Genomic DNA, 10,450 nt, shown 5'->3' on the forward strand with positions numbered 1-10,450 from the left:
AGCTGTTCACCTTTACTATCCATCGCAAAGCTGGCAAGTCAGTCAGCAATGCAGAAGTCCTCAACTTTAGGAAAGCTGATTGTGATAAGCTCAGGAGGCTCATTGTCGAGGCCCTAAGGGACCAGGACTTGACAGGAAGAGGAGTCCAAGATGAGTGGTTGCTCCTCAAGGGAGCAATCCTGACAGCACAAGGGTTGTCTATCCCATCTCGGAGGAAGGGTAGCAAAAGGGCACAGCAACCCCCTTGGCTCAGCAGGGAACTTGAGGTCCTCCTTTGCCTAAAAAGAGAGACTTATAAAGGCTGGAAGGCTGGAATCACCACCAAGGAGGAGTACTCAGCACTGGTCCATACCTGCAGGGATCAGATCAGGAAAGCCAAGGCTGCAACCAAACTCCATCTGGCTTCACATAACAAGCATAATAAAAAGTCCTTTTTCAGATATGTAGGGAGTTGGAGAAAAGCAAGGGTAACATTGAACCCCTGCTGAACCAAATGGGACAACTGAAAACTGACACCCAGGAAAAAGCCAACCTGCTTAATGGGTACTTCGTATCGGTCTTTCATCAGCCCAAAGGGACCACCCTGACTAGCATGATGCAGGACAGCCAGGTTGAGGGCGTATTTATATCCAGTATCGGTGTAGACCTTGTAAAGGAACACCTTGAGAGGCTGGGCATCTTCAAGTCAGCTGGTCCTGACAGAGTACTCAAGGATCTGGCAGGTGTCATAGCCCAAACATTGGCAAAAATATTCGAAAACTCGTGGCACTCAGGTGAAGTACCTGAAGACTGGAAGAAGGCCAATATGGTACTCATCTTCAAGAAAGGGTGGAAAATAGATCCTGGGAATTACAGGCCAATTAGCTTGACCTCAATCGCTGGTGAGATTCTGGAGAAAATTATCAAAGAGACCCTTCTTGATAAACTGGCTGATGACAACATCCTGAGGGACAGCCAGCATGGGTTTGTCATGGGTAGGTCTTGCCTGACTAATCCCATCTCCTTCTATGACCAGGTAACATATCACCTGGACAAGGGAGAAGAGATTGACATCATATATCTGGACTTCAAAAAAACCCCTTTGATCTGTTGTCCCATGATCTCCTCATGGAAAAATTGGCCAACTGTGGTGTCGGCTACACCACAGTTTGATGGCTGGGAAATTGGCTCTGAGGTCGGACCCAGAGAGTAGTAGTCGATGGAAGTGAATCATTATGGTGCTCTGTGACCAGTGGTCCTCCAAGGCTCTGTCCTTGGACCGGTTCTCTTTAACTTCTTTATCAACGATGTGGACATTGGTGTCAGAAGTGCACTGGCCAAGTTCACCGATGACACTAAACTTTGGGGCATAGCATCCACACCTGAGGACAGGCTAGTGATCCAGGCTGACTTGGATAAGCTTAGTAAGTGGGTGGATATAAACCTGATGACGTTCAATACCCAAAAATGCAAGGTACTCCACCTCGGCAGAAAAAATTCCACAGCACGCTTATAGGCTTAGCAGTACTATGCTCGCTAGCACCACAGATGCAAGAGACTTGGGGGTCATGATTGACCACAAGATGAGCATGAGCCCCCAATGTGATGTCGCAGTTGGTAAAGCAAACAAAACTCTGGCTTGTATCTATAGATGCTTCTCAAGTAAATCTCAGGATGTCATCCTCCTGCTGCACTCGGCCTTGGTGTGGCCACAGCCAATTCTGGGCTCCATAATTCAAGAAGGATGTTGAAAAGCTTGAGAGGTTCCAGAGGAGAGCCACGTGCATGATCAGAGGGCAAGAGAATAGACCTTATGAAGAGAGGCTGAGAGCCATGGGACTCTTCAGCCTGTAAAAGTGCAGGCTCAGGGGGGGACCTGGTGGCTGCTTATAAGTACGTAAGGGGTGTGCATCAGGATCTGGGGGAACATCTATTCACCAGAGCATCCCAAGGGGTAACAAGGATCAATGGTCATAAATTCCTCCATGACCATTTTAGGCTAGACATAAGGAAAAACTTCTTTACTGTCCAAGCCCCCAAGGCCTGGAATAAGACTCCCTCCAGTAGTGGTGCAGGCACCTACTCTGGACTCATTCAAGAAAAGATTGGATGCTTATCTTGCTGGGATCCTTTGACCCTAACTGACTTCCTGCCCTTGGGGCAGGGGACTGGACCTGATGATCTTCAATCCCTTCCAGCCCTAATGCCTATGAAATCTATGAAATCATCACTGAGGTAGAACTTAGCAGGCCATCTTTCTTGAATGTGACACTGACACTTGGTTGTGAAATGGAATCTTTACTTCAGTGTGGACTTGTCATCTGGGATTAAAAATGAATTATTAAAAAAAATTAAAGGTTATTAAAAACTAATAGCCAAAGTAAAAAATGTGAAAAGGTGATATAAAGAAGTTAGAAGAATAAAATGTTTTTTCCCATCAAAAATGTTATGAGTTCACTTTAGAAATCAATTTTAACTGGATTTTAATTTAATTTATGGATTTACTAACCTCAAAAGTTATGAGGGAGATTCAGGGGTGAGGATTTACTAATGCAAAGCTATTTTTATTTTTGAACATACTCATGCTCTCTCAGGAGGTGATAGTGGTTTTGTACAATAGAGATGGGATTTTAGGAGCATAAATTCCAATGATTTTTCAACAAGACTTTTGCTTTTGAGTGATTTAGACTTCTTAAAAATCCTACCCTGAGAGCCTAAAGGATCACATTCCATAGAATTCTGTGCTGCTTTTCTATTCATCCATGACCAAGTGACCAAATTCCTGAAATTATTCACAATGCAAAATTGCTCTTGAATTTCTTCAGAGAGTAGTTCCTGGTCTGCAGATCTTCTGCAACCAGCTCACCGGGAAGATTCAAAACCTCTGTTTTGCTGCCAAGCTGCATGTGTTGAAAGGTATTGTTTCCACCCCACAAATGGATGATTTATGAATATAATCAACAAAAGTTTCAATTACAAATTGCATTTTCAAGCATAAAATTCTCTAATTGGCATTCAAAATTTGCATAGTTGTTTGTTAGTTCAGCAATTCCAAATTTGATGCCTGTAAATATTCAAGCATTTGAAGTTATTTTTGTGCATTCACCTTAGCGAAGGCTGATCTCTGGGATATTTGCAGGAAGCTAACAAAAAAGAAGTGTGAATGCTGATGAAACAAATTTAATAATTTGAATGAATATGCATGAAAATTGTTTGGAAGTACTCACCAATATCTGCACAGCATATACAAGTTCCTAAGACTTCTGAAAATAAAAATCTGATTGTTGTATATGGTAGATCAATAAATCTAATACAGGAAAAGGAGGTGTTAAAAACCTCCTAATCTCTTTTATTTCTTTTCCATTCCCAATCAGTTTTAGGAAAGGGTGACTTATTTTTGTATTCCTACTCAGTTTGTCTACTTTCTATAGTCTTGGAAATGATTTTGCTTTTACATGAGAGATTCGTAAGTATTTGATATTCTCTTTCAATTTTCCTGCCTACATAAATTCCACGTCAGGTTCCCTTGACATGTTGAATGTTTCTTACTGACAATGCCTTTCATGTCTTTTTGGATCAGTCACACATTGGTACTCATACTGTGAAGTATTCTTTGATTTCATGTGAGTAAATGGTATCACAGGAGGAAGTGCTGACATTTTCTGAGCTTTCAGCATTGTATAGAGCCTTTAATCCCTATCTGTAGCTATTATTATTGACTAGTGTTGAGATTGCTAAAGGTGGTTGGGAGATTTAGGGTGCCCACAGATGTTAAGGGGAGGAGCTCTAAGTCATGGGGAGTTATACAAAGTGCCATGAGTTAGAGCACCACTAAACCCAACAAACATTCACCTGTCAGGTTGGGTGGCTTGAACCTGCTTGCACTGTCAGCGCTGCCAGCAGATGGGGACACTTCTGCAGTGTCCCAGTGTTGCTGAACCACCCCTTTCTTCAGCCCTGCCCCCTCCTCCAAGCTCTGGCTACAGCAAAGCTGAGCTGGTATCTGTGTGCTGCCCCCATCAAGAAGCTCAGGCAATGGGTGGGGGAAGGGAGCCTCCCCTGCCTTGTGGGTCCCCTCCAGCTACCCTGGCTGCGGTGCTGGGGGGAGCCAGGCTGTGCCCATGGGCGGGGAAGAGGCACTCCCTTCCCCTATCCCCTGCCTAAGCTTCTTGATACCAGCAGCACACACCTGCCGGCTCACAGTTGCTGGATGGGCTTTGCTGTGGCCAGAGCTGGGGAAGACCCCTTGCATCGCAGGCCTAGCCCAGCTTCCCCCAGTACCCCAGGTGGGGTAGCTGGGGGGGTCCATGAGGTGAGGGGGCTCCATTCCATCCCACCTCCCCCCAGCTCTAGCCATAGCAAAGCCCGGCCAGCAGCTGTGCTGCTACTGTGACAAGGCTTGGGTGCGGGGTAGGGGAAGGGAGTCCCACCGCCTTGCAGGCCCCCCCAGGTGCCCCAGCAGGGGTACCTTTCCTACCTCCCTCCCTCACTACACAGGAAGGAGACAATTTCCTCTCCATGATAGCCCCACAAAAGCGCATGTGAAAAATAACCCTTGAGGGAACCTAAACAGAAATTCCCTAACACCTTCAGCTAATAGCTGATTTATCATGTGTTAATTTTTCATGCGATCGACCATTTTAAAAGTACACTGCAACCGTCAACGCGTGTTATGTCATGGCTATAGAGCACTTTCAGGGACCAGATTGCGTGAAAAATGTATCTTGTGTAAGCAACCTTAGATGCATACCAACCTAAATCCACTAGATGGTTTGGACAAGCTCAATCTGGAGTTGCATGAACACATTGGTTCCAGTGTTTTCTCTAAGCTGCGCAGCGTGCGCGGCTGCACACACGCACCTGGCAGTGTGGCATGAGCGCACGCCATACAGCTTAGATGGAATGCTGATTGGTTCTAGTTTGCATTTGAACCCCAGCATCCCAAAACCAATGGGAAACTTCCCTGACAAAGACATTTGCATGTATGCACCCGTGAGATGAACTTGTAGGAAGGGGACATTAGAAAAGGAAAGACAGGCTGTTTTAGCACGCTAGTTGCATGCAACCTGTAGTGCATAGCTTTTTCCACTCCCTTGACCTGTTGGGACAAACAGAAGGAGGTTTATCATCCACATTCTTTGTCACTGCATTTAAACATCCAGTAAGCGAGACAAGTACTGGTATCTGTGATGTGTCAGGACAGTTTTACCAAAGTTACCAGGTTAACTGCTATCAGCCAGATAATGATTTTCAGTCACCATTATCTTGGGCTGGATTTGAATTGGGAAGAAAGATGAAAGGGTTTATTGAATGTTTTAATTCCTTTACACTAGTCAGTCCATTTTGAAAAAAAGTTGTGTTACTAATATTCTTTATGTGACTTCTGCAAATATCCAGAAAAAAAAGCTGGCCCTTCATATTTAAAATATATTTTCTACAGATTTTTTTTTTCAAATTTTTGTTTCTAGAAATTGGACTGAATTCCTTTGCAGTTCTGCTCCAGCTTTGGTCCTGTTGATTATGCTATGGTGGTTTTGATCTAGATAAGTGAATCCCATTTAGCTGATTCATCTCTTGTGTTTAATTTTCATGTTAACATAACAAAGTTATATAATGCACAGCAAGGGTCCAGAGGCAGGATTTGGAATTTAACAGGCAGTAGTATGAAAAATCCTCATACAGAAGAGCATGAAAAAAGAAAGTTCTTGGAGCTGCATTTTATCTCAGAGGTCTAGGGAGCTTTTGACTTGGTTTAAATAAAAATTAAAGCTATTGGCATTTAAGAACCTTTGTGTAATCAGGATTAAATTATACATAAGAAACTGGCAGCTCACTAGATAAATTATGTAAACTGGGTAATTTGAAAGGAGAAATGGGACAAGATGTCTGCATAGCCCAAAGAGGGTTTATCTGTTTTGGAGCGAGAAGACCCCATACTCAAATCAGTGAAGGGAGGCCTCTTAGCTACTTTACTGTCAATAACCATAGCTTTCATCTTAAAAATGCCTGACAGAAAACTGGCCCCATATGAGCACTGTTAATAATATTAACAACCGAAAGAGGATAACAAAGCAAAAATCTGTGGCATGTCTGCAATGGGCCTGTCTCTCTGAAACAATGTAAGAACTAGCATGAACCTCCATCTATAATCAGGCCCACTGCTAACCCTTTCTGCCACCCATCCCAAAGTTCAAACATCTTTGATAAATCTCCTCCCTTTCTCTTATCCGTACGCTCTGTTAGACATTCAGCTTCAGCCCGGGATCAGGAACACCATGGGGAGTTGTTCTTATATCACTTCATACCAAACAGAATCCAGGAGGTATTTGAAGTCTTATAAGAAGGTGGGTCATGGGTTTTTCACACCGACTCCTATCCCAAATTAGGCAGAAATGAGAGACATATTTTTCAACTTTGATCCTAATCTACATGAGACATTTACTGTGGAATAGACTAATTAGCTCTGCAGTAAATATCTCGTGTCAACGCATGCGGCCCTATTAGTCTGCAGGAAACTAATTAACTCCGCAGCAGGATAGTACTTGGAAATAAAAGTACTACCCTGCTGCAGAGTTTTTTACTTTGCAGCATTGCATGTGTAGACACTGAAACAGCCGGCTGGGACATGAGGGCCTTTCAGTGTGGGGGCTGTCTACCAGCTAGTCCTGCACAGTAGCAGTCTCGTGCTCCAGCCAGCCCCTCTGCAGCATGTTGAGCTGGGTCGGAGCAGCCCGAGGCTGGCAGGCTGACCCCCTGGGCTCTCTGCCAGCCAAGGCTGCTCTAGCTTGGCTCAATGAGCTGTGGTCCTGGGCGCATATTCAAACAGCGCACCTAAGAGCAATAACCTCCAGTGTGATATACAATATGTGCTGAAGTTTATTGCTGCGTGCTAATAGCACATGTACATGCGCCCAACGCCAATTTGTTTGGGCTCTGCAGGCTCTTTCAGACATCTACCTAAACCAAGTGGGAATCACAAGTTAATGAATACCTTTGTCACTGGAGCTGGTCAAACAATAGAAGAAAACATTCAGCATATAAATCATTCAGTAGCACTGGAGGGTGACATTGGCCAAGGAGCATATTCACAGGGATCTGCTCTTTCATGCACAAACTATACGCATGGCCACGGGCTTAAGGAGAGGAAAGAGCCAGTTTAAGAAACTGAGAAAACACGGAAAATAATTGCAAGTATAGATGGGTCTAGCCTGAGATTTTGTCACTTTGAATTAACATGGGCAGGCACCTGAACCAGCTGCCTTCCAAGAAGAATTCTTCACTGATTGCCCCAGCTACTTCTGCAAGAGGAATGGTGGCAGCTCGTAGCCTCCAGAGGGGGAAGAAAAAACACAGTCGGAGGGAAGCTGGTATTTAAACTTTGTAGAGTGAGAGAGAAAAGGTGTTGTTATGGTAACAAATTGCTTGTATTCTCCAAAGGAAGCACTGGCTCTGTTTAATAGGGGGGAAACGCAGGGAAGGCAAAAGGATAATATTTCAAAAAAATTTTAATGAGACATGAATTGCACATTCTCATTCTGTTGGAGTGTGTAATGGTTCAAGAGGGAGGAAGAGTGGCATTTATAACCAGGTCTTGAGTACAGCGTGCGTGTGTTCTGTCTGCTGTTAATTCTGCTCTCTGGACTATGCAGAGCCCAACTTTAGAGACTTGATTCCTTTGCTCATTTCCTTTTCCAAACAAATGCGCTGTTTGTAAAATGGCCAGAGTAGGCGGCACCTTAGGAGCAGCCAGCAGTGGCATCTTCTTTTTTTCCAAGCCCTCAATATGCAGCGAGAGAGGCTGGCTCAGTCCACAGAGCACAATGAGAAAGCCAGACAGTAATCACTGCTGGAGAATGTGACAAAATGGCATGGCTAGTATGGCTCAGTAACACTTCCAAATAGTTCACTCCCGAATCAACTGTTTAAAGAAGAGAACACAAAGGCGGCCTCCCGCACGTTAATGGGTAGGGTAGTCCAGAACACCTGTGAGTGCCTGGTTCCCTCTGTGGAAAGGCTCAGGTCAGCACCACAAATGAAGGATGTTTTCGAGGTCTGGGCAGACAAATATCCAGTCCTTGACATTCCCCCACCTGGTTTGAGGCACTGGAATCTGATGCTGTAAGCACAGGCCTCCAGCCAGCAGAATTGCATGGTTACTTCCCAGATTTCAACGAAACAGTTTCTCCTGTTGCCTTCCCCTACACACTGGGCATTTATTTGGCATAGCGAAGCAGTGGTTTAGATAAGAAACACAATAATTAGGAACGTGCCAGAAATCAGGTATTAATAGAAGCATCATTAGAGGATTTATGGATAATTTAAGATGCAGCACATTCTTCTAGTGAATGCCTTGTCTGTTTAAAAGCAGTAATTGCCCATTATCTTGCAGCTTCTGATGTGCTTGGCTTGTGCTTGCATGACACATTAAGGTACAGAATATATTTAAGGAACTAACACTAGTTTAGAGTACCTGCTCACAATTTGAAATGCAAGAATCCAATAACACTGAAATGGCAGCTTGGAGGTGATGGGAAGAAAAAGCACATACAAAGGACCGAATCAATAAACAGGTAAGTGCCCCGTAGCAAGGCGGTGGATGTAGCTATTGTTAACTGCTTAAACTGCAAAAGACAGTTCTGCTTATCTTGAACACTAATAAATTCTGCCTCTCTTTTACTATCTGCCACTTGGTTTTTGCCCCAGAGCATAGATCCTTCTTGCTCATTGATCAAACAGAATATAGTTACCGGTTAAAGGGAAATAAAAGGGCTGTTGCATACTGAGCGAGCTCTGGAGCACAGCGCTTGTTTACCTTCAGATAGGTCTTTGGGAATGCTCTAATTTTATTCTTCACGGTATAATAGGAGTTCACTCTTTGCTGCCTATTAGTGGCAAGGAAAAATCTTTTATTGCTGAATCCAGGGAGTGACTGCTAGAGGCTGGACAAGATGGCTTCCTGAGGTCCCTTCCAGCCCTAATTTTCTTTGATTCTTTTCTTTTCCTGTTTTCCAGGTGTTGCTGTACAAGCCATCCTGGTTGAATGATAAGGCCGTGATGCTGCATGTCAACTGCCATAGTTAATACTCTGAAGATAGTCCAGCTTTTGGGGTACAGTATTGGAAGAGGTCTAATTTCTGTGTCTTTGGTTAATTTGTATTGAGTCAAATGAAATGAGAAGGAACTATGTGCGGACTCAGTTTAGTGGACTATGTAATTATTTCTTGTTTCAAGGTGACCCCTTTTGGAGGAGGTTGGGCAAAGGAGGCAGTTTCTCAGTTATTATGATGTTTTCCTGCATGGTTTTCTGCACATCATACTCCACAGCCATAAGGAACTGTATATCTGTCCTGAAGGACAGTGGATTGCTGATTTGTGAAGATAATGCTCCCAGTCTTTTCAACACATTGCTGTCTCCAGCTTTTGGGTGCTACTGTCCCCATGAAAACCAGAGTGAACGCTGATTCACTCGGGCAGGTTTGGAAAATGACAACATGGGCCTCATCATGCACTCAGATAAGACTTTAAAAGATGCTTTGTGAGTCTCTGTGCCCAGTTTAAGACACCATGATAAAGTGTGGTTTGCAAAGAGTGCTAAACTCCTACCCTCTAGAAATCAGGGCTCTTTTTAGCATCCTTAAACCAGGGCTTGTGAAAATCTTGGAAAACCTTAAGCTTATTGACAATACCTTATTTCTTGCTTGGAAATAAGCATTGCTGGTGAATTACCCCCAGCTCTAGCCAACACCATCCACCCTTCACACTTCCACAGGTAACCTCAAATGTTAATTCATGAAACAATAGTCCTAAAAAGCAGGCTTGCAGCTTGCTTGGATGTTGAGTGGTGAGGAGTAATGGCAGAGCAGCGTTAGTTCTACCACACTGACAACCGAAAGACGTGAGCCCTCACATGTTGCTGTTCACTTGGTTGCATTATTGTTTTTCTTGTTAATAAAGGTGCTTCAGGTTTCTGAGGGAATCTCTCCAACCTGTACAGCAGCTGTGGCTGTGTCAGACCTCCATTTTCTTGACCTTTAAATCCAGTGGAGCAGAGAAGGGCATAGCTTATCCATCACAGGAATCAAAGTGCAATTTTGGAACAATTTATTGAGTGGTTGTAAGGTAGCACAAATCCCATTTTTTTAAAAATAAAAAGGCTATTAAATGTTTGAAAAGTTTCCAGTAGCAAAGAAACTCAAGCTTATTGCTGTGCAGCCCAGATGCAGACACACAACAGAGTGCAAAGCTGCAAGGCTTAGGGAAGTGTCAGTTGTGCACAGGCGTGTGAAGTTCTTCACCCATTAGATTTTCAAGTTCACCTTCATCCCTCATCTGTGGAGCCATGTCCCTCTTTCTCTGACCTGGAATCGAAGGGCTGTGCTATCCCACTGAAGTAGCTTTTATCTTTTTGCTCCTGAAGAGGCCTATGGATATCTAAACTCAATGCAGCACGCTGCTGCTTCATTAGCCTGTT

General features: G+C 43.9%; 1 long non-coding RNA gene across 2 annotated transcripts; it reads left to right on the forward strand.

The window, feature by feature from the left end:
- Nucleotides 1–7,085: 7,085 nt before the first annotated feature.
- Nucleotides 7,086–9,950, forward strand: LOC109284691 (uncharacterized). 2 transcript variants are annotated; one of them, XR_002092245.2, is made up of 3 exons: nucleotides 7,086–8,549; nucleotides 8,992–9,087; nucleotides 9,211–9,950. It is a non-coding gene; the product is annotated as an uncharacterized LOC109284691 (long non-coding RNA). The 2 variants fall into 2 exon arrangements; XR_002092244.2 differs by having other exon boundaries at nucleotides 8,992–9,950.
- Nucleotides 9,951–10,450: the final 500 nt, after the last annotated feature.

The sequence above is a fragment of the Alligator mississippiensis genome, chromosome 13 (genome assembly GCF_030867095.1).
Source record: "Alligator mississippiensis isolate rAllMis1 chromosome 13, rAllMis1, whole genome shotgun sequence".
Classification (NCBI taxonomy): Eukaryota; Metazoa; Chordata; order Crocodylia; family Alligatoridae; genus Alligator; species Alligator mississippiensis.